The sequence below is a fragment of the Somniosus microcephalus genome, unplaced genomic scaffold (genome assembly GCF_052327205.1).
Source record: "Somniosus microcephalus isolate GS21.2 unplaced genomic scaffold, FLI_Smic_1.0 unresolved_chr1, whole genome shotgun sequence".
Lineage (NCBI taxonomy): Eukaryota > Metazoa > Chordata > Chondrichthyes > Squaliformes > Somniosidae > Somniosus > Somniosus microcephalus.
Genome location: NW_028225179.1, coordinates 175673603 through 175699647, shown reverse-complemented (window position 1 = coordinate 175699647; position 26045 = coordinate 175673603). Strand labels below are relative to the sequence as shown.

The 26045-nt window shown below is 47.9% G+C and overlaps 1 protein-coding gene and 1 non-coding gene across 2 annotated transcripts in view; both read left to right on the top strand.

Moving 5' to 3' along the window:
• Positions 1-26045, top strand: part of LOC147096614 (zinc-binding protein A33-like) — a 39711-nt gene that overhangs the window by 2613 nt on the left and 11053 nt on the right. The window lies entirely within an intron of this gene.
• Positions 13521-13602, top strand: trnal-uaa (transfer RNA leucine (anticodon UAA)). The gene has a single exon. It is a non-coding gene; the product is annotated as a tRNA-Leu (tRNA).

Below are 26045 nucleotides of genomic sequence, written 5' to 3'. Positions count from 1 at the left end.
AGATGAAGTATCTGACGGGGAGCAGGATTATGTATCTGACGGGGAGCAGGCACAGGGGGTTGCAGAAGAGCTTGAGTGTGAGGAATTAGAGGGGTGTAGGAATTGATGAATTCCTAACTAAGAACTGAAGTCGACTCAGGCGATCAAACAAACAGGCTTTTAATGTAAAACTAACGAGTTTAAACAGTTTGTTAAGATCGATACAGGAGAACCACGAAAACAGGTCTGTACAAGATGAAGCTTTCACGAGGACTGCCTGGGCCGTCACGTGGTTTGCGACATGACGTCATTGCGTTTACCCGTGTTTTCCCGCACTCTTAAAGGGGCCACGCCCCGTGCATACAAACACTATATACAAAACGAAGTAATGTCTAACACAATGGTACAGACTTAGGTTGGTGTTAGAACATTGTTAAAGGGAATTATGTGCAGTTGCCCAGAGTCATTCAGTGGCTCCGCCACAGGGGGACAGAGACATGGAAGTCGGGGGTGGGGTGGCATCATGTGGAATTGGAAAGGTTAGTGAGGGGCAGAAGGAGGGAGGAAGGGCAGCTCCTGGGCCCAAATTTAATGCAAGGAAGAGGCTGAAACAGCAGGGAAAGTTTAAACAGGAGGTGAAAAAGAGTCGGAGGCTGCAAGAAAAAGCAACAGCTGCCCGAAAAGTTGGGAAGGAGCATGTGAGGAGGGAAGGGCCAGAGATTAAATGATGGGGAGATTATCAGACATCCTTCCCTTCTTTGGAGCCATGATTACATTGGCCTCGATTAATGTGAACGGACTGAGGGGTGAGAGGAAATTGCAGTAGTTGTTGCAGGGTTTTAAAGGTATGGACTTGTGTCTGTAAGAAACCTTTTGGGATGAGGATATCCTAGAAAGATTTCAGAAGGTTTGGAAGGGAGAGGTGTTTGCAAGTTGTGCAAACAATAACCGTAGAGGTGTGGCTGTTTTGGTGAGTCCGTCCATAGAAGAGAACGTTGCCTTGGTGGACTGAGGGGAGAGTTTTACAGCTAAGGGTAAAAATGGAGGGATTTAATTGCGATCTCTTTAATATCTATGCACCGAACGACCATTGCAAGTGTCCCGAGTTTTTTGGGGGGTTATTCACTGAAGCGGCAGAGGTGGAAAATCCTTGTAGAGTGGGGGATTTTAATGTATTTTTATCTCGGATGGACATTTCAGCCCAGATGACCTTTAAGGATGATAACTCCAGAGGGATGATTGTAAAAATGATGGCAAATTTAAATTTAAGAGACTTATGGAGGGATCGGAACCCCATAAAAAGGGAGTTCTCCAGAGCAGGTTGGGTGGGTGATGTTTTAAAACCGAGCCGAATAGATTTTGTGTTAATGCGGGAAGGGTTAAGTTCGGAGGTGATGGAGATTTATTATAAAAAAGTATTTTTTAGTGATCACTCGGCTTTGGTTCTGAGAATTAGGAACAGCAGAGTTAAGATTGGTTTAGGGGTGTGGATTTTAAACAAGCAATACCTGAAAGAAATTGCTTATAAAGAAGGGATTATAAATATAATAAAGAATGCTCAGAAGGAACTTTTGTTCTTGAAAGAAAGAAGAGTTTGGTGGGACAATTTCAAATATGAGGTAAAAGTTTTTTCGGTATGTTATGCGAAAAAGAGGGCGGCAGCTAACCGGCGTCGAGAAGAGAATATAAACAAAAGGTTTACGGATGTCTGTAAAGCAGTTGACGGAGGGGATAAGGGAGCGGAGACTAAGTTCCGGGTGCTAAAGGAAGAGTGGGAATTATTGCAAGCTGAAAAATGCAAGGGGGCCATTCTCCGTGCAAAGGCTAGGGATACATTGGAGGGCGAAAGATGCACTAGATATTTTCTAGAGCAAGAGAAGCTGCGACAGAGATTATCATTAATTGAAGAGTTGAAGGTCGGGGAGAAGATTATTCATGAAAGTGGGGAGATTTTAGAGGCGGCTAGCAGCTTTTATCAAGAGTTATATACAAAAGAAGACATTTCCAATTTGGTGATGGAGAAGGTTACTGCTTTTATTGAAGAAGGATTAAAGGAGGATGAGAGAAGCATGTATGACAAAGAAGTAGGATTAGCGGAAATAAAAGTAGCAATAAGTGGAATGAAGGGGGGGAAAAGTGTTAAGTCTGTGTGTTATAGTGAGAATTACTACACAGACCACAAGAGTAAATTCAACAGGTCTTTACTGGTTGGAGGTCGGACTATACTGAATACAATATTATTACACTGTGCTTATATACCGGTGTGGTCACCACCGGTATTACGTATACAGCAGCCAAAGAAAGTAGTACCTTTCTTAAGGTGGACCAGGCTTAAGCTCTCTTAAGGTGGAACAGGTTACATACACCACAATCCTCCCTTTTTAGCTTAACAGTCATATCCCCAAATAAACATAACATATATACATATATAACTTCAGGTATAACAGTTCAAAGGTTCAGTCTCTCAGGAGGCTTTCTGATTCGGCTTGGATAACGCCTTTCAGTGGTCTCTGATTCTTGTTGTTGAGGTGCCTCCTCTAGTTGGTTGCCAATGTATTGGGTGTCATCATCATCAAATACATTCTCGGCCGAGGTAGATGCTTCAGGTTCATGAACGTCTTCCACAGCTGTCTCTGTCACAACCATGGGTTCGACCCTTGCTCTCGACTCTACCAGTTGATCCGCATGACTCCTTATCACATTATGACCAATATCTACGGTGTACATCAGAGGTCCTTGTCTGGCCCGGATTGTTCCGGACTGCCATTTGTCATTTCCATAGCCCCTTGCCATCACTGGTTGTCCTACGTCGAAAGTTCGAGTGGTCTTGCTGTTAATATGCCGAAACTGTTTGTTTTCCACTTCCCTCCGCACATTTGGTTTTAACAAGTCCAACTTGGACCGCAACCTCCTGTTATAAAACATCATAGCAGGACTTTGGTTAGTCACGGCATGATCGGCGTTTCTATATGACATCAGGAACTTATCGACCTTGTGTTGCAGCGGAATCTGATCATCATTCATGGCCTTAATAGCTTTTTTGAATGTCTGGACAAATCTTTCAGCCAACCCGTTTGTCGCCGGATGATATGGGGCAGAGGTATAATGTTTAACTCCATTCTTCTTTAAGAATTGTTGGAATTCTTCCGATACAAACTGTGGTCCGTTGTCCGAACAGATCTGTTCTGGCAATCCGTTCCTTGCGAATATTGTTCTCAACACCGCAATTGTCTTTTCTGAAGTAGTGGTATTCATCTTGATGACTTCTGGCCATTTGGAATGTGCGTCCACCGCGATTAGGAACATGGAGTCCATGAATGGACCAGCAAAGTCAATGTGTACATGTTGCCATGGGGCTGAAGGCCATTCCCATGGGTGTAGCGGTGCTATCGGAGGTGCATTTTGCACTTTTTGACACCCAGCGCAGCTTTTCGTTAACTCCTCAATCTGTTGGTCAATACCCGGCCACCATACGTAAGCCCTAGCAAGACTTTTCATTTTAACTTCCCCCAGATGACCTTCATGTAGTTCTTTTAAAACTCTTTCCCTTAACTTGGGAGGAATAATCACTCTTGTCCCGTACATCAAAGTACCATGGCAGACGGACAGCTGGTCTCGCCTTGCCGAGAATGCCGGTAACAGAGGATCACCCCGTGTTGGCCATCCTTTCACTGTCACCTCGTAGACTCTGGACAGTGTCGGGTCGTTCCTGGTTTCTCTTTCAATACTTGCATTGGTGACAGGTAAACACTCGATAATGGTCGAATGAAATAACTCAACAGGGTCAACTTCCGTCGTGTCTTCATCTTCAGGTAGTGGCAGGCGCGACAGGCCATCAGCATTGCCATGCTGTTTCGTACCTTTGAATTCTATCTGATATTGACGTGCCCCTAAGAAAAGAGACCATCTCTGGAGACGCTGTGCTGTCATCACCGAAACACCCTGTGGTAAACCACGTTCACTATCGTATCACTGTTAGTAGTTAGCACTGTTCACCACTGTTCGTTATAACTGTATCACTGACCACTATTGTATCACGGTACGAGGTCGCCTCTTGCCACACTGCTATACCTGGGATGACCACTGCCGACTCCGCCTTGGCTCCACCCACCAGGCCAGGTATAAAGGTGAGCGACTGGCTGGTATTCCTCCTGCTTGGATCGGATCACCCACGAGAGTGGGCTCTGTTATTTAGTCAATAAAAACCTTTAGTCACCTTCGTAACTCTTCGCCTTTTATTGGAGGAATTGATAGGTATATCAATTTTATTGACTAAATTTAATGATGTCCGACAACGAGTCACAACCGGCGGAGGAGCCACCAGCGCAGCTCCCAGGAGCACAGCCACACCAGCCAGCTTGGCTGCGAGCCCTCAGACCGCCGTACCTGGACCTGAACCCACGAGCAGCAAACTCAGCCGCAGACTTTAAACACTGGCTGGTCTGCTTCGAATCATACCTGAGAGAATCCAGCGTCCCTCAGGCATCCAAACTAAGTGTCCTGCAGGCACAACTGAGCCCGAGAGTATACACTCTCATCGAGGACATGACTACCTACGAGACCGCCATCAACCTGCTGAAACAGAAGTACCGGACCCCGGTAAACTACATGTACGCTAGGCACCTCCTAAGATCACGGCCACAACAGCCAGGAGAATCAGTAGCCGAATTCTCACAGGCGCTATATGCACTCGCCAGGAACTGTGACTTTAAATCGGTGTCGGCAGCCGAAAATACTGAAGATAATATCCGCGACGCATTCCTGAAAGGCCTACGGTCCGAGTACTCACGGCAAAGACTGCTGGAAGCTAAAGACCTCAGCATGGAAAAAGCTGAAGCCCTCGCTATCTCCCTGGAAGTGGCCCACCAAGATCAGGAAGCATTCACCAGGTACTGCTCGCGACCCTGGGACTCGGGCCCGACCCCTACCACAGCACCCTTCCCAGCGCCGCCCCCGGGACCTACCTCTGCGTCGGCGTCCCGGACCCGACCGGCCCCGCCACCCCCGGCACCGGCCCCGACATCGGGCATCCGCGATCGGGCCGCCGGCTGTTTTTTTTGTGGCCAGGAGAAGCACCCGAGGTCGCGCTGCCCAGCCAAGAACTCCATATGTAAAACCTGCCTGAAGAAAGGCCACTTCTCCAAGGCCTGCAGGAGCGGATCCTCAGAGGCCAGCAGTGCCGCATGCGAACTATGGGGGCGGCCATCTTCGTTTAGGGCAACTGAGGCCAGCATCCCCACACATGAGTCATGGGGGCGGCCATCTTTGTTTAGGGCAACTGAGGCCAGCATCCCCACACATGAGTCATGGGGGCGGCCATCTTTGATTAAGGCAACCGACCCCAATAGTGCCTCATGGGGCCCTACCTCGTGGGAGACGCCATTTTACTCACCACGCCCGACCGCCTCGCCCGCAGATGACAACGACTCGCTCAGCTACACACTAGCTTCCGTCACCCTGGACCAAGCCCGCCCGCACCATCTGTCCAAGTCAATGATGGACATCAAAGTGAACGGCCACGCCACGACCTGCCTGTTTGACAGCGGAAGCACGGAGAGCTTCATCCACCCAGACACGGTGAGCCACTACTCCCTCTCTGTCCTACCAACGCGCAGCCGAATCTCGATGGCATCGAGGTCCCACGCCACGGACATCAGCGGCTACTGTGTCGTGACCCTGTCGGTTAAGGGCACGGAGTATAAAAACTTTAAACTCCTCGTCCTCCCCCATCTCTGCGCTGCCGTCCTACTAGGGCTGGACTTCCAATCCCACCTCCAAAGCGTAACCCTAGCATACGGTGGACCCCTCCCCCCACTCACAGTCAACAACCAGCAAACGTTAAACCGCCCACCGCGTAACACCTGCAGTCTCTCCACCCTCAAGGTCCCGCCACCCTCTCTGTTTGCTAACCTTACCCCTGACTGCAAACCCGTCGCTACCAAAAGCAGGCGGTATAGCGCCGGGGACAGAGCCTTCATTAGCTCTGAGGTGCGGCGCCTCCTGAAAGAGGGCATTATCGAGGGGAGCAGCAGCCCCTGGCGTGCCCAGGTCGTAGTCGTAAAGACCGGCGATAAAAACCGCCTGGTCATCGACTACAGCCAGACCATAAACAGATATACCCAGCTGGACGCATACCCCCTCCCCCGCATATCTGACATGGTCAATCAGATTGCACAGTATAAAGTATTCTCGACCATCGACCTGAAGTCGGCCTACCACCAACTCCCTATCCACCCTGAGGACCGCCAGTATACCGCCTTCGAGGCGAATGGGCGCCTATACCACTTCCTTAGGGTCCCCTTCGGTGTCACTAATGGGGTCTCGGTCTTCCAAAGGGAGATGGACCAGATGGTTGACCAGAACGAACTGCAGGCTACATTCCCCTACCTAGATAACGTCACTATCTGCGGCCGCGACCGGCAGGAACATGACGCGAATCTGGAGAAATTCCTCCGTACGGCCCAACGGCTGAACCTCACCTACAATAAGGAGAAATGCGTGTTTAACACCACGCGCCTTGCCATCCTCGGCTGCGTAGTGGAGAACGGAATCATCGGCCCCGACCCAGAAAGAATGCGCCCCCTCATGGAGCTACCCCTCCCCCACTGCCCTAAAGCACTTAGGAGAACCCTGGGGCTTTTCGCCTACTATGCCCAATGGGTACCCAATTACGCGGACAAAGCCAGACCCCTCCTGAAAGCCACTTCCTTCCCCCTCACGGAGGAGGCGTGCGCGGCCTTCTCCCTCATTAAGGGAGACATAGCCAAGGCCACGATGCACGCAGTGGACGAGTCCATCCCCTTTCAGGTGGAGAGCGACGCATCCGACTTCGCCTTAGCCGCCACCCTAAACCAGGAGGGGAGGCCAGTGGCCTTCTTCTCAAGGACCCTACAGGGCCCCGAGATCCGACATTCGTCGGTCGAGAAAGAGGCCCAGGCGATCGTGGAGGCAGTACGGCGCTGGAGGCACTACCTGGCAGGCAAACGATTTACCCTCCTCACCGACCAGCGTTCGGTGGCTTTCATGTTTAATAACAAGCTGAAGGGCAAAATCAAGAATGACAAGATTTTGAGATGGAGAATCGAGCTCTCCACCTACGATTATGAGATCTTGTACCGGCCAGGCAAGCTGAACGAATCCCCTGATGCCCTTTCACGAATGACATGCGCCAGCGCGCATATCGATAGGCTTCAGACCCTCCACGACCAGCTCTGCCACCCCGGAGTCACCAGACTCTACCATTTCATTAAGGCCCGCAACCTGACCTACTCCATCGAGGAGGTCAGGACCATGACCAGGAACTGCCAGACCTGTGCGGAGTGCAAACCGCACTTCTATAGGCCGGACCGAGCAAGCCTGATCAAGGCCACCCGCCCCTTCGAGCGCCTGAGCATCGACTTTAAGGGGCCCCTCCCGTCCTCTGACCGTAATGTGTACTTCCTCAACATCGTTGATGAGTACTCCCGTTTCCCCTTTGCCTTCCCCTGCCCCGACATGACCAGTAGCACGGTCATTAAGTGCCTGAATGCCCTCTTCGCCTTGTTCGGGTTCCCGAACTATATACACAGCGACCGGGGCTCCTCCTTCATGAGCGAGGAACTCCGGCAATTCCTCCTAGAGAGAGGTATTGCAGCAAGCAGGACCACCAGCTACAACCCCAGAGGTAACGGTCAGGTGGAAAGAGAGAACGCGACGGTATGGAAGGCCGTCCTCTTAGCCTTAAAGTCTAAGGGCCTCCCAACCTCCCGCTGGCAAGAAGTCCTCCCGACAGCGCTGCACTCCATCCGGTCATTACTTTGCACGGCCACTAACACCACCCCCCATGAACGAATGTTCGTTTTCCCCAGGAAGTCGACTACGGGAACCACTCTACCAACCTGGCTGACCGCCCCGGGGCCGGTCTGGCTGCGGAAACACGTGAGGACCCATAAAACGGACCCCCTGGTCGAGAGGGTGAACCTCCTGCACGCCAACCCCCAGTACGCCTACGTGGCGTACCCAGACGGGCGGGAGGACACTGTCTCCCTACGAGACCTCGCACCCTCAGCCGATCCGGAAACACCGCCACCACCCCCCCCAACCTCAGTCCAGGTAGACGGCATGCCGGAACCCCACGAGCCCTCGCCGACCACGCAAACACCAGCATCAACACCGGATAAGGCACCAGCACCGGATAAGGCAACACCACCGCTGCGGCGATCGGAGAGGCTTACGAAGCCTCCGGACAGACTGACCTACCAGAATTGGTAGTACACTTCACCCCGCCGGACTTAATTCTAAACAAGGGGTGAATGTGGTAAACCACGTTCACTATCGTATCACTGTTAGTAGTTAGCACTGTTCACCACTGTTCGTTATAACTGTATCACTGACCACTATTGTATCACGGTACGAGGTCGCCTCTTGCCACACTGCTATACCTGGGATGACCACTGCCGACTCCGCCTTGGCTCCACCCACCAGGCCAGGTATAAAGGTGAGCGACTGGCTGGTATTCCTCCTGCTTGGATCGGATCACCCACGAGAGTGGGCTCTGTTATTTAGTCAATAAAAACCTTTAGTCACCTTCGTAACTCTTCGCCTTTTATTGGAGGAATTGATAGGTATATCACACCCTTCTTAGGGTTAAAAATGGACACCAACGGTTGATGGTCCGTCAGAAGTGTGAATTTTTGGCCCTGTAGGTAATGATTAAACTTCTTCACTCCCCATACAAGGCTAAGGGCCTCCCTATCGATCTGCGCATAGTTGCGCTCAGCGGAGGTCAATGATCTGGATGCAAACGCGACTGGCCTTTCCGTGCCATTTGGCAATTTATGTGAGAGTACTGCCCCAATACCATATGAAGAAGCATCACAAGCCAACCGAATCGGCAGTGTCGGGTTGAAGTGAGCCAACACTTCCTCTGAGGCGATCAATTCTTTGCTTTTGCGAAATGCCTTCTTACAGTTTTCGCCCCAGTCCCATGGTACCCCTTTCTGTAAAAGAGCGTTCAACGGATGCAGCACCGTGGATAGATTTGGCAGAAATTTATGGTAGTAGTTAATTAATCCTAGAAACGACCTCAACTGAGAGATATTCTCCGGAGCGGGAGCCTTTACAACTGCCGCTATCTTGTCAGGAGACTTATGAAGCCCCTCCCGGTCAATGACATGACCACAGTACGAGATCCGCTTCTGGAAGAACTCACATTTCTGCCGATTTACCCTCAGTCCATACTTTTTCAGTCTGTTAAGCACCAGTTCCAAGTTAGCGAGATGCTGTTCATCACCATCACCTGTGATCAGAATTTCGTCCAGGTAACATTGTGTGCCTGGAATTCCCTGTAATACCTGCTCCATGGCCCTCTGCCAAATTGCTGGAGCCGATGCCACACCAAAAACCAGCCTATTGTACCGGTACAACCCTCGATGCGTGTTGATAGTGAGGTATTGGCGTGACTCTTCGTCAACCTCCATCTGCAAGTACGCCTGCGCCAGGTCTATCTTGGTGAAGTGTTTCCCGCCAGACAGTGAAGCGAAAATATCCTCAATCCGTGGAAGCGGATACTGCACCGTGTGAAGCACCGGATTAACGGTGATCTTGAAATCTCCACAGATGCGAACCTTCCCTGGATCTCCTGGCTTATTGTTCGCAGGACGTTTCATAACGGGAACAATGGGCGTAGCCCACTCACTCCAATCTACTTTAGACAGTACCCCTGAACGTTCTATTGCTTCCAGCTCCGCTTCAACCGCAGGTCGTATTGCATAGGGTACCGGTCTGGCTTTAAAAAATTTTGGTTGTGCATGTTCATCAATCTTGATGTTTGCCATAATTCCTCTGTGTTCCCAGTCCCGGCTGGAACACCTCTTTAGCCTCATCCAATATTCTGGACAATCGTTTAGGTTTGACAGCTGTTTCCCCGGAATCTACCGTTAGTGCTTTCAAGGAGTGCCAGTCCATATTCATTTTCCTAATCCACTCCCGTCCTAGTAGTGGTGGACCTTCTTCAGGTAGCACATATAAGTCCATTACTTGGCTTCCTTCGCCCTTGTGGACCACTTCTACCTCTATTTTTCCGATGGGGTACACTCTTTGCCCCGTGTACGTTTTCAATATAACCTCCGTATCCTGTAAGGGAATATGTTGGAATAACCTTCTGTAATCTTTCTTATTCATGACCGTCAATGCCGATCCAGTGTCCAATTCCATTTTTACTTGGACTCCTGCTATCTTAAGAGTGACCCAAATTGTCTGGAGGTCTGTATCCTTACCAACGTTGTGTATTCTTAAGCTATCCAGTTCATTACTGCTAGCGTCTGAATCTGACTTCTGTTCAGTCAAACTGTTGTCACCTTGTGTACCTTTGCATATTTTCCTTGCGGTGACTTTTTATTGCTGGTCTTCTTTCCTGACCGGCATACTTTAGCTATGTGGCCAAACCTGCCACACGTTCTGCATTCTTGGTTTTTAAACCAACACTGGTTCTGATCGTGCGTTGTCTTTCCACAACGATAACATTTGACAGAACTCAAACCCAATTTGTTTGTACCGAGTTCCGGTGGCCGTAGCTGCATTACTGCCGTGCCTCTCGCTGCGGCCTCGTGTGCTGCTGCCATAGTGACCGCCTTCTCGAGAGACAGCTCATTCTCCTCAAGCAGTCGCCTTTGTGTATCCTGTTTAAATAAACCACACACAAATCTATCTCGAAGTGCCTCTGTCAGTCCCGTTCCAAACTGACAATATTTTGCTAGCTTACGTAATTCCATCAAATATTCAGCATTGCTTTCATTTTGCCGCTGTCTTCTATCGTAAAATTTAAATCGTTCCGCTAGCATCAGCGGCGTGGGGCTAAGATGATTTTTTTTAGGACAGTAACAATCTGTTCGAACGTCTTATCCGCCGGTTCATCTGGTGATAACAGGTGTTTCAATTGCCCGTATGCCTTCGCACCCATTAAGTTTAGTAATGTTAGTGCTTTATCTGTCTCAGGAATTTTATTTGCCTTACAATAGTTTTGTATGCGTTCTACATACATAGCCCAGTCTTCTATATCACTGTCGAAGGCATTAATGTTCCCATGTTTAGGCATCGTAGCAATTTATCGTATTTTTAATGTTATCTAAGATGGCGGCTTCCCGCTCTTGCCGTCGTCCTCCGCCCACAAAATGGCGGTTTTCCCGCGCTTGGCGGTCTTCACCCGTCCCCCGACGCTGTCTCTGCTTCACCGCGGCTCTCGCGCCTTCAGTTTCCCCAGACGCTGCGCCTTTAGCCCAAATGCGGCCCTTATCTCCGGTCGCGATCGATGTCCCGCGCTGCGCCTCTCGCTCGAAAGCGGCCCGGCCCTTATCTCTGGTCGCGATCGACCTCACCGCCCTTATTCCTCCGTCTTCCCAGCCCCGTCTGTACAGCCAACGCGGTTGACTTTCTGTCGCGTTGCTGCCCGGCTTACCCACCACGAGGTAGTAGAAGAAGCTGACAGTCGCTGATGGAGGCTTCGAGGTCAGGATGTCTTCTGCACTCCGGTTGCTCGATGCCTGCCGCTCGACGTGTCTTCCTGTAGGTGATGAGGGTGGAAACCTCTCTTCGACGTCCTGTCTGTGGACGAAGTCGCCGTGGAAATTACTGCAGCAGGGTAAGAATCGGACTCGTCGCCACTGTTAAGTCTGTGTGTTATAGTGAGAATTACTACACAGACCACAAGAGTAAATTCAACAGGTCTTTACTGGTTGGAGGTCGAACTATACTGAATACAATATTATTACACTGTGCTTATATACCGGTGTGGTCACCACCGGTATTACGTATACAGCAGCCAAAGAAAGTAGTACCTTTCTTAAGGTGGACCAGGCTTAAGCTCTCTTAAGGTGGAACAGGTTACATACACCACAAAAAGCCCAGGGTCCGATGGACTAAGTGCAGAATTTTATAAAGAATTTTTCGAGATTTTAAGTCCATTGCTCTTAGGAGTTTTTAAGGAAATTAAAATTGAGGGAAGCCTGGCCCCATCTATGAGGAGAGGTATCATAAGCTTAGCTTATATAAAAATAAAGGGGATAGACGAGATCTGAAGAATTGGAGGCCTATCACATTATTAAATGTGGATTATAAGATCTTGGCGAGGGTTATGGCAAATCGTTTGAAGGAGGTGTTGCCGCAGATAGTTTTGCCCTCTCAGTCCTATGGAGTCATAGGCCGGGACATTGCAGACTCTGTGGTCTCAATCTGAGATGCGATACAGCTCATGGAAGAGAGTGGGAGAGAGGCTTATGTATTAAAGATAGATCAAGAGAAAGCCTTTGATAGGGTCTCTCATGAGTTTTTATTGAAGGTTTTGGAAGCATTTGGTTTCAGGGAAAATTTCATTCAGTGGATAAGGATTTTTTATTCAAACATATTTAGCTGTGTTAAATGTAATGGTTTTTTATCTAAGTATTTTCCGATACAGAGATCAGTGAGACAGGGTTGTCCCCTGTCTCCATTGTTGTACACATTGGTTGCAGAACCATTAGGTTACATGATGCGAAAGAAACAAGGTGTAGTTGGGATTGTGGTCCCCAGCTCTGGGCTGGTGTCGGTGATACACCAATATGCAGATGACACAACCTTAACATTGAGAAATAGGGAGTTAGTGAGGAAAGCTATGGATGTAGTGGAGGAATATTGTAGAGCTTCAGGAGCCAGAGTGAATTATAGTAAGTCCCAATGCCTGGTTGCTGGGAGGGGTAGGGAGGAAGGGTTGGGGGAATGTCCCTTTAAGGTGGTGGAGGTTTTGGAAGTTCTGGGGTGCAAGAAAGACAGGGATGAAGTGGGTCGATTAAATTGGGAACCAAAGGTTATGAAAACTAAAAAGATTTTGGGAAGATGGGAAAGAAGGTGGTTGAAAGTGCAAGGAAGAGCAACAGTGGTGTCTGCTCTCCTGCTATCTAAGCTATGGTACTTGTTGACGGTGGAGGATATTCCCGAGTGGGCGGAAAAGTCCATTCGAGAGGCTTGTGTGAGGTTTTTATGGGAAGGGAAACCAGCCTTGGTGGCTTACAATACCATCATTGGACGGAGAAATCAGGGAGGACTCAATTTCCCAGATATTGATTTGAAGAAAAAATCCTTTAGAATCAAATGGGTGAAGAGATTTCTTCAGAAGTCAAATACAAGTTTTTGGAAGAGTTATTTTGAGCATTTTTTAAAACGAAGTGGGATAGGAGGGCAGGGGATATTGTATATGGAATATAATAATATGTTTTTGAAATCGGTTAAACTTCTCCCGAGGTATTATAAGGGGGTTGTAGAGACTTGGGCCCAATTTTTAAAAAGTGTGCAGTTTATGCCCAAGGGGGCTGAGGAATTTCTAGAACAGCCCTTATTTTTGAACAGGTGGGTCAACATCGAAGGAGAGGTTTTATTTAATCAATCTTTTATAAAAGCTGGGATTATATCTGTTGTGTATGTACCTTTAAGAGAAGAACTGATTCTATACTGCAGTACCGGCAGTGACCACCCCTGTATATAAAGTCATAGCAGGCTTCTGTATTTCAGTCGAAAGTTACCCTCTGTTCAGGGCTGCGATGGCCGAGTGGTTAAGGCGTTGGACTTAAAATCCAATGGGGTTTCCCCGCGCAGGTTCGAGCCTTGCTCGCAGCGGGTTTTCTCATTTAATAAAAGAGTACCCTCTGTTCAGTAAATACCTGTTATTATTGTTCTCCTGCAGTCCGTGTATTATTTATACTCAGACACTACATTGGCGACGAACAAGTTCGAACTCCCCTGCAGTACTGCATCACCTCACGGGGATCTTTCCCTGAGAAGAAGCTTTTGGAGGTCGAAGTCAGAACAACAGGCATCGACCGCGGGCAACCGCCCAAGGATCCATCGGAGTTCGGAGAGTTGCAGGAGAGGCTGTGGAGAGCTGGGCTTGGCTCCCCAGTCAAGGTGTTCTAGCAAATCGTGCTGGTAGCAGGTAGTGCGCTGACCCTTCCGGACTGCGGCGGGCTCGAGCTCGATCGAGCGGCTCTGCAAAAGGGGCCGTGCAGCGTCGTCGGGAGGAAAAGAGAGAGGGTGGAGCGCACAGGGCGCGGTCGGTGCTCAAGAACCGGGCAGCGTAGCAAAAATAAAACAAGGGGAAGGAAAAGTGAGACGCGCCGAAGCCGCGGGTCGCTGCCATTACCCTGCAGAACGCTAGGAGCAGCGTGGCAGCAAGGGGAAGAAGGAAAAGCGCGGGAGGCACCATTTTATTCCATTGGGGAAGAAGGAAAAGCGCGGGAGGCGCCATTTTAATCCATTGGTGAAGAAGGAAAAGCGCGGGAGGCGCCATTTTAAATCACCCAAGATGCCGAAAAGTGGCAGTATCACTGCTTTCGACAACGAAGTAGAAGACTGGACCACGTATGTGGAAAGAATTGACGTGTACTGCAAGACAAATGAGGTGGCCGATGGAAAGAAGGCCTCGGTTATATTAAATTTGATAGGCGCGAGAACGTACGGCCTATTGCGGAATTTAATTACCCCAGCTAAACCAATGGAGAAAAGTTTAGAAGAAATTGTTAATATCTTACAGGAACACCTAAACCCTACACCGCTGCTGATAGCAGAAAGATTCAAGTTCCATAAAAGAAACCAGCACAAAGATGAGAGCAATGCTGACTATCTTACGGAACTACGCAAGTTATCGAAGCACTGCCAGTTCGGAGCAGGACTGGCAGACACCTTACGGGATAAGTTTGTCTGCGGGCTCCAGAGTGAAGGAACCCAGAAACAACTACTTTCGGAAAAGGACCTGACGCTAGAACAGGCTTTCAGCGTGGCAGTATCCTACGAAGCAGCAGCACGGGGAGCTGCGGAAATACAACAGAAACCACAAGAATACAGCGCTAACGAAATGGCGTATGGAGCAAAAAAGTGCTATCGCTGCGGCAGAACAACCCATGATCAGAAGGACTGCTGGTTTAAGGACAAAGTATGCAGGCAATGTGGGAAAATGGGACACATAGCAAGAGTCTGCAGGTCGGGAAAGAAAACCAACACTACAAGAACTACTAAGGAAAAGTACAAGAAAGTAAAGAAATTGACAGACAGTAGTTCGGAAGATCAGGAGAGTGATAATGACCCCGAGAGCAGGAGACTAAGTTGTCTAAAGTTACACAACATGATCGCAAAGGAGGATCACCGAACCATTTGGGTCACCCTCATGATAGCAGGGTCCCCAGTAAAGATGGAATTGGACACAGGATCAGCCCTAACTGTCATGAATCGACGAGACTATGAGCGGCTATTCCCACACATACCCTTGAAGGACACATCCATTGTATTGAAGACATACACGGGGCAAAAAGTCTACCCCAGAGGAAAAATAAGGGTGCCAGTTGAATACAACGGCAAGGAAACACAGAAATTGTATCTATATATACTACCAGATGGAGGACCACCATTATTGGGATGTGAATGGATCCGAAAAATACAATTGGATTGGCATTCCATTCAGGCGCTAACTGTGACTGACAAAAAGGATGATGACGTCACACCTGGCCGACTGTCAAAGATTCTAACTGACATGAAAGAGGTGTTCCAACAAGGACTTGGGACTCTAAAAGGAGTAATGGCAACGATTAAAATCGAAGATAACGCAAACCCAAAATTTTTTAAGGCCAGACCGGTACCTTACGCGATCCGCCCAGCCGTTGAAGCAGAGCTGGAGAGACTGGAGCATTCGGGTGTGCTGTCCAAGGTAGACTGGAGCGAGTGGGCCACACCCATCATTCCTGTAATGAAGAACTCATTGAGCAGCACGCTTGGGGAACCGAAGAAGGTTCGCATCTGTGGGGACTTCAAGGTAACTGTGAACCCAGTCCTGCACACAGTACAATATCCACTTCCACGGATAGAAGATATTTTCACCTCACTATCTGGAGGGAAACGTTTTACAAAGATTGATCTGGCCCAAGCGTATCTACAAATGGAGGTGGAAGAAGCATCTAGGAAATACCTCACGATAAACACTCACAAAGGCCTTTACCAGTACAATCGACTGGTATTCGGGGTAGCATCAGCCCCGCTATTTGGCAGAGGGCGATGGAACAAGTCCTGCAAGGGATCCCGGGGACCCAGTGTTATTTGGACGACATCCTGGTTACGGGCGTAAATGACAGTGAACACCTTGCCAACCTGGAGCAGGTGCTCACGAGATTACAGGAATATGGGCTACGAGCCAACCGCCCCAAATGCGAGTTCTTCAGGAGACAAATCTCGTATTGTGGCCACATGATTGATGAGGAAGGGTTGCATAAGTCGCCGGACAAGATTGAGGCAGTAGTCAAGGCTCCAGCACCGGAAAATGTGTTGCAACTGAGGTCGTTCCTCGGGTTGGTGAACTACTACAATAAGTTCTTGCCGAATTTATCTACAATTCTACACCCACTAAACGCCCTACTGCAAACTGGAGTAACATGGAAATGGAGTGATGAGTGTAAGCGTGCCTTTCAGAAATGTAAATGCCTAATCACTTCAAAAGAAGTATTGGCCCACTACAATCCAACACTACCGATTCGGTTAGCATGTGATGCGTCTCCCTACGGCATCGGAGCGGTGCTGTCACACAAATTCCCTGACGGTCCAGAGAGGCCAATAGTCTTTGCGTCGCGCTCGTTAACCTCAGCCGAGCGTAATTACGCCCAGATTGACAGGGAGGCCCTCAGCCTGGTGTGGGGGGGTGAAGAAGTTCAATCACTATCGGCACGGGCAGAAATTCACCCTACTGACTGATCATCAGCCCCTGGTCTCCATTTTTAACCCAAAGAAGGGCGTTCCGGTGATGACGGCGCAACGGCTGCAAAGATGGTCACTTTTTCTAGGGGCACATCAGTACGACATAGCGTACAAGGGTACGAAACAGCATGGAAACGCTGATGGGCTGTCGCGCCTACCGTTGCCTACGGTAGAGGAAGCACCTGCAGTGGACCCTGTTGAGATATTCCATGCGACCATAGTCGAATGTCTACCTGTTACAAACTCAAGTATAGAGAAGGAAACCCGAAATGACCCGACACTCTCTCGGGTCTATGCTTTGACGGTGAAGGGATGGCCAGCACATGGTGACTCACTGTTGCCAGCATTCTCGCCAAGGAGAGAACAGCTGTCAGTGTGCCGGGGGACCTTGATGTGTGGATCCCGAGTGGTAATTCCACCCAAGTTGAGAGATAGAGTGCTCAATGAGCTTCATGAGGGTCATCTGGGAGGGGTAAAAATGAAGAGCCTAGCCAGGGCGTTTGTGTGGTGGCCGGGAATCGATAAAGAAATCGAGGATATGACCAAGAGATGCACAGGATGCCAGAAGGTCCAAAACGCTCCACCACAGGCCCCGCTACATCCATGGGAGTGGCCCTCATCTCCATGGCAACGGGTACACATTGATTTTGCTGGTCCATTTATGGACTCAATGTTCCTAATCGCTGTGGACGTCCATTCGAAATGGCCAGAGGTCATCAAAATGTCCTCCACCACCACGGAGAAAACTATTGCAGTCCTACGGACCATCTTCGCCAGGAATGGCTTGCCAGAACAGATTTGCTCCGACAATGGGCCACAGTTTGTGTCAGAGGATTTCCGGAGGTTTCTGAGGGATAATGGGGTGAAGCATTACACATCTGCCCCATATCATCCAGCCACAAATGGATTGGCTGAGAGGTTTGTTCAGACCTTTAAAAAGGCCATAAAGGCAATGCATAATGACGACATACCACTACAACACAAGGTGGATAATTTCTTCTTTGCTTACCGGAATGCGACACATGCAGTCACCAACCAAGCTCCAGCCATAATGTTCTTCAACCGAAGGCTAAGATGTCGCCTGGATTTGCTCAAACCAAACATAAGACGAGATGTTGAGGATAAGCAGTTCCAGCACATAAATGAGAAGCCAACCAGGAGCTTCAAGATAGGGCAACCAGTCTTGGCCCGCGACTACCGAACAGAAAAATGGCAGCCAGGAACGATATGCACACAGCAGGGACCACTAATGTACACACTGGACATTGGCGAGAGCATCGTGAGATGCCATGCTGACCAGATTCTAGAGTCACGGGAACAAGCCAAACCCATACCACGAGCAGGTGCACCTGGTAATCAACCCGAACTACAGATTGCGTCTACCTCAGAAGCAGTGGTATTGGAAGCTGACGAACCAACCAATGACAATGAGCCAGAATCAACTCTGCCGCAAGAACAGGATACTCGAGAAAGCGCTATCCAGTCAGGATCAGGAAGCCTCCTCAAAGACTGAACTTATAAATGATTATTTCAGTTGATGTATATAGTACAGAGAAAATTGTAATTGTAATTAGTTATTATTTAGTTGTTAAATGAATGTTATGTACTGTTTATCTAAAAGGGGAGGAATTGTTGTGTATGTACCTTTTAAGAGAAGAACTGATTCTATACTGCAGTACTGGCAGTGACCACCCCTGTCTATAAAGCCATAGCAGGCTTCTGTATTTCAGTCTTAAGTTACCCTCTGTTTAGTAAATACCTGTTATTATTGTTCTCCTGCAGTCCGTGTATTATTTATACTCGGACACTACAATATCTGTGAAAGATGTATTATATGAGGTAATTCCAGGTTGGTTGCCGGAAGCGATAGTGAGGGATATGGTGTGGGAGGAGGATCAGGAGGTAGAAGGAAAAGCAATAGGAATCATTTATGAGAAGATTGTGAGGGCAATGCCACAGGATTGGATGGGAGAAATAAATGCGGAAACCTCCAAAGGAAGTAAAATGCGTCCAAGCTTTGTACTGGAGAAAGGGGAGAGTTGGTCCAATTTGACAACTAATACCTGAGATTTCTATGAGGTATTTAGAGAATGGAGATTCAAGACACCTGCTGGTCAGGAGTTTTGGCAGAGTATATACCCACAGCTGGACTTCAACAGGATTTGGAAGGGAGTGTGGGTGAGTTTTAAATGTCCTGAATGGATTGAACTGCATTTCAAATTGGCTCAAAACCGGATTTTTACCATGACGGTCTTGTACAAGATTGGACGAGTGGAGGCGGCAACTTGTGCAGTTAAATGATTTTAAGTACTATGTTCGACAGTTGTGTGGAGTTTTTTTTGCTGGGTGGGGACCAAAGAGTGAGAATGGGAATCCCGTGGGACTCAATTTTGAGATGGGGATTGCAAGAGAGTCTGCCCGAGTCTAGCGGAGCGGCAATTAATTTAATGTTCAGTTTGGCTAGATTCATGATTGTGCAAAGAAGGAATGCTCTGTTTTTTAAGGGGAGGAGAATCAATCTAAGAGTATTTTAAATATAAGTTGAAGGATCATTATAAGGCTCTGTGGTTGTTTTATACAGTAAGGAATTTAAGGATCATATTTTACAACCAATTTTTAAAGTACAATCGATTAATATATGTTACAGGTGACAAATTAAACTTCAGGTTTTGATGTGAAAATGTGGTGGCGGAATGGCTGTGCAGAGCGGTGGAATTGATTGGTATCATACAATGTAATGATCACGATGCTGTAAATGTTCTTAATGTTCAATAAAGTATAATATAAAAAAAAGTGGGTAGCACACTCACCTCTGAGTCAGAAGGTTGTGGGTTCAAGTCCCACTCCAGGGACTTGAGCACATAAAGCTAGGCTGACACTGCAGTGCAGTGCTGAGGGAGTGCTGCACTATCGGAGGTGCCGTCTTTCAGATGAGACGTTAAACCGAGGCCCTGCCTGCTCTCTCAGGGGGACGTAAAAGATCCCACCGCAACTATTTGGAAGAAGAGCAGGGGAGTTATCCCTGGCGTCCTGGCCAATCTTTATCCCTCAACCAACATAACAAAAACAGATTATCTGGGTCATTATCACGTTGCTGTTTGTGGGATCTTGCTGTGGGCATATTGGCTGTCGCGTTTCCCACATTTACAGCAGTGACTACATTTCAAAAATACTTCATTGGCTGTAAAGCATTTTGAGACGTCTGGTGGTCGTGAAAGGCGCTATATAAATGCAAGTCTTTCTTTAAAACCTACCTCTTTGTTCAAGTTTTTGGTTACCTAATTTCTCCTGATGTGGCTCGGTGTCAAATTTCAGTTTGATAACGCTCCTGTGAAGCACTTTGGGATGTTTTACTGCGTTAAAGGCACTGTATAAATACAAGCTGTTGTTGTGACCTGGAGATTCCCCCTGGGATTTCAGGACCCTGATGTTCTGGGGCCAAATAGTGTCATGTGACACCAATCTTCTGACCCCCCTCCCTTGACAATACAGCTCCTTAATCCCCATGCATTTCACACCTTGTACAGTTCACCTGCAGCTGTTGTGCGGAAATTGTGTCTCCACCCAGTTTAACTCCTGAATGAGGTGGTTTTGCTGTTTGGCAAGTTGTGGCGTGCTTGGGGTTCAACCAGCTGCTAATCCACGGGATTGGGAGACTGGTGTCGAGCGATACCATTCTGATTGAGAACGTCAGCTACTGATGTACCAGATATTGGTTACTGATTACTCAGCACTTTGCTAAAACTGAACACCGAGCTGTCTCAACTGGCATCTGTACAAGGGAACGCAGGGGCCGAACACAGTGCAGTAGATTTTCAATCCCAGACATTTCATTGAGAATGAGCAAGCTCAGTGTGATGATTTCAATGTTGTGCCCATCAATAAGGAGAGTTTCTGTCTGTCAATTAATGGATAACACACGGGGGATCATTTTAACTTCGGCCACTGGTATAAGAGAAGCGATCGGGAGTGAAGTTTATGGGGAGCGGGCGGGGAAGTGGTTTTGAGCCCAAGATCAGCCATGATCTTATTGAATGGCGGAATAGGCTCGAGGGGCCAAGTGGCCTATTCCTGCTCCTATTTCTTATGTTCTTACGTTCTTATGATACTGAATGCACCGCCCGTTGTACACTCCGCCCGATTCCATTCATCTCAATAGAAAGGAAAGTCGAGCGGGGCCGGTTAATCCGATATTGCCCATTTTACACCATCGCCCACAGTTAAAATGACTCCCTGACCTGCTTTCTGGTAAAGGGTCAAAGGGCAGGGGCTTCCTGCACTGCTTTCTTTTAAAGGGTCAAAGGACGGAGCTGTCTGTTCTGCTCTCTCTGCTCCTTTGACTCTGGATTAATAATTGTTCCGTACTCCCTGCTCTCCGTCATCATCAGTCCCTCATCCCCTGCCCTTGACGATTCCCTTCCACAACCACTTTGACTTGTTGCCTCCCTTCGTCGCTGATGGTTCCCCTTTAATCTTCCCATACGCCCCTTAATCATTCCGACTCCCACTCGGTGACTTGCCCGCTTAAAGCACTCTGAAACACTCCTTGTCTGTGAGGAGTGTGTTATGTTCATAAATAAATAGACGTTTTCATTATGAACAGCTAGCTTGAGCTAGTCATTTATTCAGCCATGTGGACTAGTGTACAGGCATCCATCTTGACTACTGCCTTGTGGGTAGCCCCTTACTAAACATACAGCTCCACCTAATGTACCATTCTAGAATGACATGATACTGATCATTACATCCCCCTTCCTTAGAGGTTAAACAAAATCAATATCAATCAATATCAATCAATCATAATGACATAAACATCTTCAACAGTCAACATATTTTCAAAGCTTTACTTTATGAACTCTAAGCTTTTCATTCTTTTATTAGACTTAATCTTTGAGTACAAAGAAAACTATATCTGGCTTTTTTACTTCACGTGTGGATCTTCTCAGCACAGGTAAGTCTGATGTGTTTTCATGAGAGCCTGTATGTGTGTTTGTGTTAGATTGTTCTGGTGGTGAGTGACAAGATTCAGTTGCGGCATTGTCATCGATTTGCTCTTGGATAGTTTCTTGTGATTTCAGGAGGGAACGGCGGTTCCTCCTGAGAATCTGTCCTTCCTCAGTTCTAACAGTGTATGACCTTGGTCCTACTTCCTCAAGAACTGTAGCTTTCCTGTTCCATGCATCTGGATCCTCAATCCTGACAACATCATCCCTTGTCAATGGTTTCAGAGTTTTGGATGACTTGTCATAGTGTGATTTCTGTTTCAGCTTTAACAGTTGAAGTCTCTGTCTCAGTTCCTTACTCTACTTTTCTTTTGCACAGCAGGGTAGCGTGGTGCGCAACTTGCGATCCATTAGGAGCTCAGCGGGTGAAGAACCAGAGTCAAAGGGGAGGCTCGGTAGCTCAGCAGGGTGAGATAAGGATCAGACTTGCTTTCTGTCGCTTTCTTCAGTAGCTGTTTGAGAACTTGAACACCTTTCTCTGCCTTACCATTCAACTGAGCATACAGAGAACTGGATGTGATGTGTTGAAAGTCATAATGTGCTGCAAACTGTTGCCACTCCTTACAGTTGAAGCACGGACCATTGTCGCTAACGGCAATCCTGGGAATTCCATGTCTGGCGAAGATGGATTTAACATGCATTATGACACTGCTTGCTGATGTGCTTGAGAGCAGTGTCATCTCAGGATAGTTAGAATAGTAGTCAATCACTATTACATAGTCTTTACCATTCAAATGAAAGAGGTCCATACCAACCTTTTGCCATGGTGCTGTTGGTAAGTCAGCTACTATCATTGGTTACTTTGCTTGTTTGTTTTGGTGTTTCTGACATGTCTCACATTCGCCGATCATGTTCTCAATGTCCTTATTTATGCCAGGCCAATAAACAGTGTCTCTTGCTCTCCTTTTGCATTTTTCAATTCCGAGGTGTCCCTCATGAACCCTTTTGCGCATGTCTCGATGTAGAGCCTGTGGAATGACTATTCTGTTCTGTTTTAGTAATAGTCCACTTGCGACACTCAACTCTGACCTGATGTGATAGTACTTTGGACAGGAACCTTTTGGCCAACCATGATGAATGTTCTCTCTTACTGTTTGTAACACTGTATCTTTTACTGTTTCTTCTGCTATTTGCTTTGATTTTGTGTCTGACACGGGCAGCGCAGCAGTGACCATACTCACATGAACATCCACGTCTTCCTCAGTAGAGCTCACATGACTCATTGTGGGTGCTCGGGATAGTGCATCTGCTAACACTATGGCCTAGAAATTGAGTTGACGCCGCGCCAGGGCTTTAGCGCCGGAAATTTAGCGCCGGCGCTAATTCCCTTGCGCGCGCCAAAAATTCAGTAGCGCCGCGCCCAGACGGCTGCCGGCGCTACTGGCGGGCGTGAGTGCCTCCCAATGGGCGCTGAGTGCCGAATTGCGGCGCTAATCCGGCGCTGCGGCACCCGATGCGGTGCGGCAGGCTGGGGAAGTGCAGGCCTCCTCCTTCAGTTAAGGAGGAGCTGCCTGCACCCGCCCGCTGTCCGTTCAAATATTGAAAAAATGAGCCCGGCACCTCGGACAAGTGCCGGGCTTGCAGGCCAGACGCATCTGTTCCGCGGGGGGGGGGTGGAGGAGTCCGGGGAGGGAGGTGCGGGCAGGCGGCCGACGGGAAAGCGGCCGGCCGCCGCGCGACCTTAATGCGCCGGCGCTAACTCGGGGAAGACTCGGTTGCCAGAGTCTTAGTTGCGGCTGCCACGGGCGAGGCGGCCGCAACTGAATTTCGGCGCTGGGGCCCGTCGGCATGGCAACCGGGACGCTGCGCACACCGATGACGTCATCGGTGCTGGCGCAGCGCTACCGGCTTAACGCCGACGGAAGGGCCCCACTCAATTTCCCAACTGGCCATAACTCCGGTGCTAGGCCCTCTAGCGCCTCAAATGCGGCGCTAAGGCTACTCAATTTCTAGGCCTATGTGTTTGCCTGGTGTGTAGATCAGTTCAAAGTCATATCTTTGCAGCTTCAGCATGAGTCGTTGAATCCTTGGAGACATCCCATTCAGATTTTTTTTTTATGATGGCAACCAGTGGGCAGTGGTCTGTCTCAACTGTGAAGGTGGGAAGTCCATATATGTAGCCATGGAACTTTTCTAGTCCAACTACCAAGCCTAGACATTCCTTTTCAATCTGGGCGTATCGACACTCAGAATCAGTCATAGACCTGGAGGCATAGGCAACAGGCTTCCAATCTTCACCCTCTGCTTGTAGCAAGACCGCGCCAAGGCCATCTTTTCATGCATCCATTGACACTTTGATTCTCTTTGTTGGGTCAAAGAAGGTGAGTACAGGTGTGGTTGTCAGCACTATTTGAGGTTCATCCACTCTTGTTCATGTCTTTCTGTCCATGCGAACTCATTTGTTTTATGTAGCAGGTCTTGCAGACAGGCTGTCTTGGCTGACAAGTTAGGAATGAACTTTCCAATGAAGTTTATCATCCCCCTGATGTGTAGCACTCCTTTTTTGTCAGTGGGTCGGGGCATTTTGAGTATGGCGTTTACTTTTTCCATATCTGGCTCTGTTCCTTTACCAGATAGATTATCTCCTAAGAAAGTGACTTCCTGGACGCCAAACTGACACTTGGCTTTGTTGAGCTTCAGTCCATTCCGGCGTATGCTCTGTAGCACTTTAGTCAGTCTCTCATTGTGTTCTTTCAGTGTGGAGCCCCAGATGATGATGTCATCAACATAGACCCGAACTCCTTCCAGACCTTCAATTATGTGTTCCATTGGTCTATGAAAGATTTCAGATGCAGATATTATCCTGAAAGGCATTCTGAGGAAACAATACCTGCCAAATGGCGTGTTGAAGGTACAGTATTTGGTGCTCTCTTCATCCAGTTTTAGTTGCCAAAATCCTTGTGAGGCATCGAGCTTTGTGAAGTATCTGGCACCTGACATTTCACTGGTGATTTCTTCTCGCTTGGGAATCTGGTAGTGTTCACGTTTTATGTTTGCATTTAAGTCCTTTGGATCCATGCATACTCTTAGATCATTGTTCTTTTTCTTTACACATACCATGGAGTTAACCCAGTCTGTTGGCTCTTCAACTTTCCTGATGACTCCTAGTGTGGTCATTCTGTCCAGTTCTTTCTTGAGCCGGTCACGCAGGGGTGCTGGAACTCTCCGTGGAGCATGTACCACTGGCTGAGCATCCTCCTTTACCTGGATCTTGTAAGTGAATAGTAGAACTCCAAATCCTTTGAACACATCCTGGAAATTACTCACTACAGAATCCACTGAGTCATCTGGTCTGCTTATGGCACAGTTTATATGGTAGACTCTCTTGACCAGTTCTAAGTCCTCACAAGCTTTGTCACCTAATAGTGAATCAAGTCCTTCAGCCACAACAGAAAACATGAGATGATGCACTTTGTCTTTGACTGTCACTAAGTCTGCATACACCTAAGCTATCTATTTTCTGTCCATTATAGTTCTTCAGTAGTACTGACTTTTTCTGTATTTTGGGCTTTTCTTTCATATTTTTAATGTCACTCATACTGATTAAGTTTGCTTTTGCCCCAGTGTCTAGTTTCAATGTAACTAATGCTCCATTTACCTGCAGTGGCATCATCCATTTGTCCTCTTTTACTGCATTAACTTTATGTTCAGCATTGTCAATTCCTGAGGGCTGCACATTTTCTGTATCCTTTTCTATATTGTCACATGACACCATTCCTACAAAAAATGTCTCGCTTAAATCAGTGTCCTCAATCACATTGACTTTTTGCCCTTTCTTTGTTTTTACTTTTGAAAAGCATTGTTTGGCAAAGTGATTCTTTCCATTACATTTTGTGCACATTTTCCCAAACGCTGGGCATTGTCTTGACTGGTGCTGGTAACCACAGCATTTACAATTAAAAGTTCCATCCTCCGATTGCTTTGCATTTCTGTTCTGCCCACGTTTCTTCCCCTTGTAGGACACGGCACCGACAGCAGCACAGTCACTCATTACAGTCGCATCATTATTAATTTCACTGAAAGTCTTTGCGTGCTGCTGAGCTAGCTCACTGGCATGGCGTATTTTCACAGCATCCTCCAATGTTAGTTCGGTTTCTCTCAACAAACGTTTCCTGACCTTTTTTATCATGAATACCAAACACAATCTGGTCATGAATCATGGATGATTTCAGTTCAGAGAAATTACATGTCTGTGCTTTCAGTTTCAGATCGGTCACAAAGCTATCAAAAGTCTAATTTTGCTGCTGTGTCCGTGAACGGAACACGTACCTCTCATAGGTCTCGTTCTTTTTGGGAGAACAATGTGTATCAAACTTCTTTAGC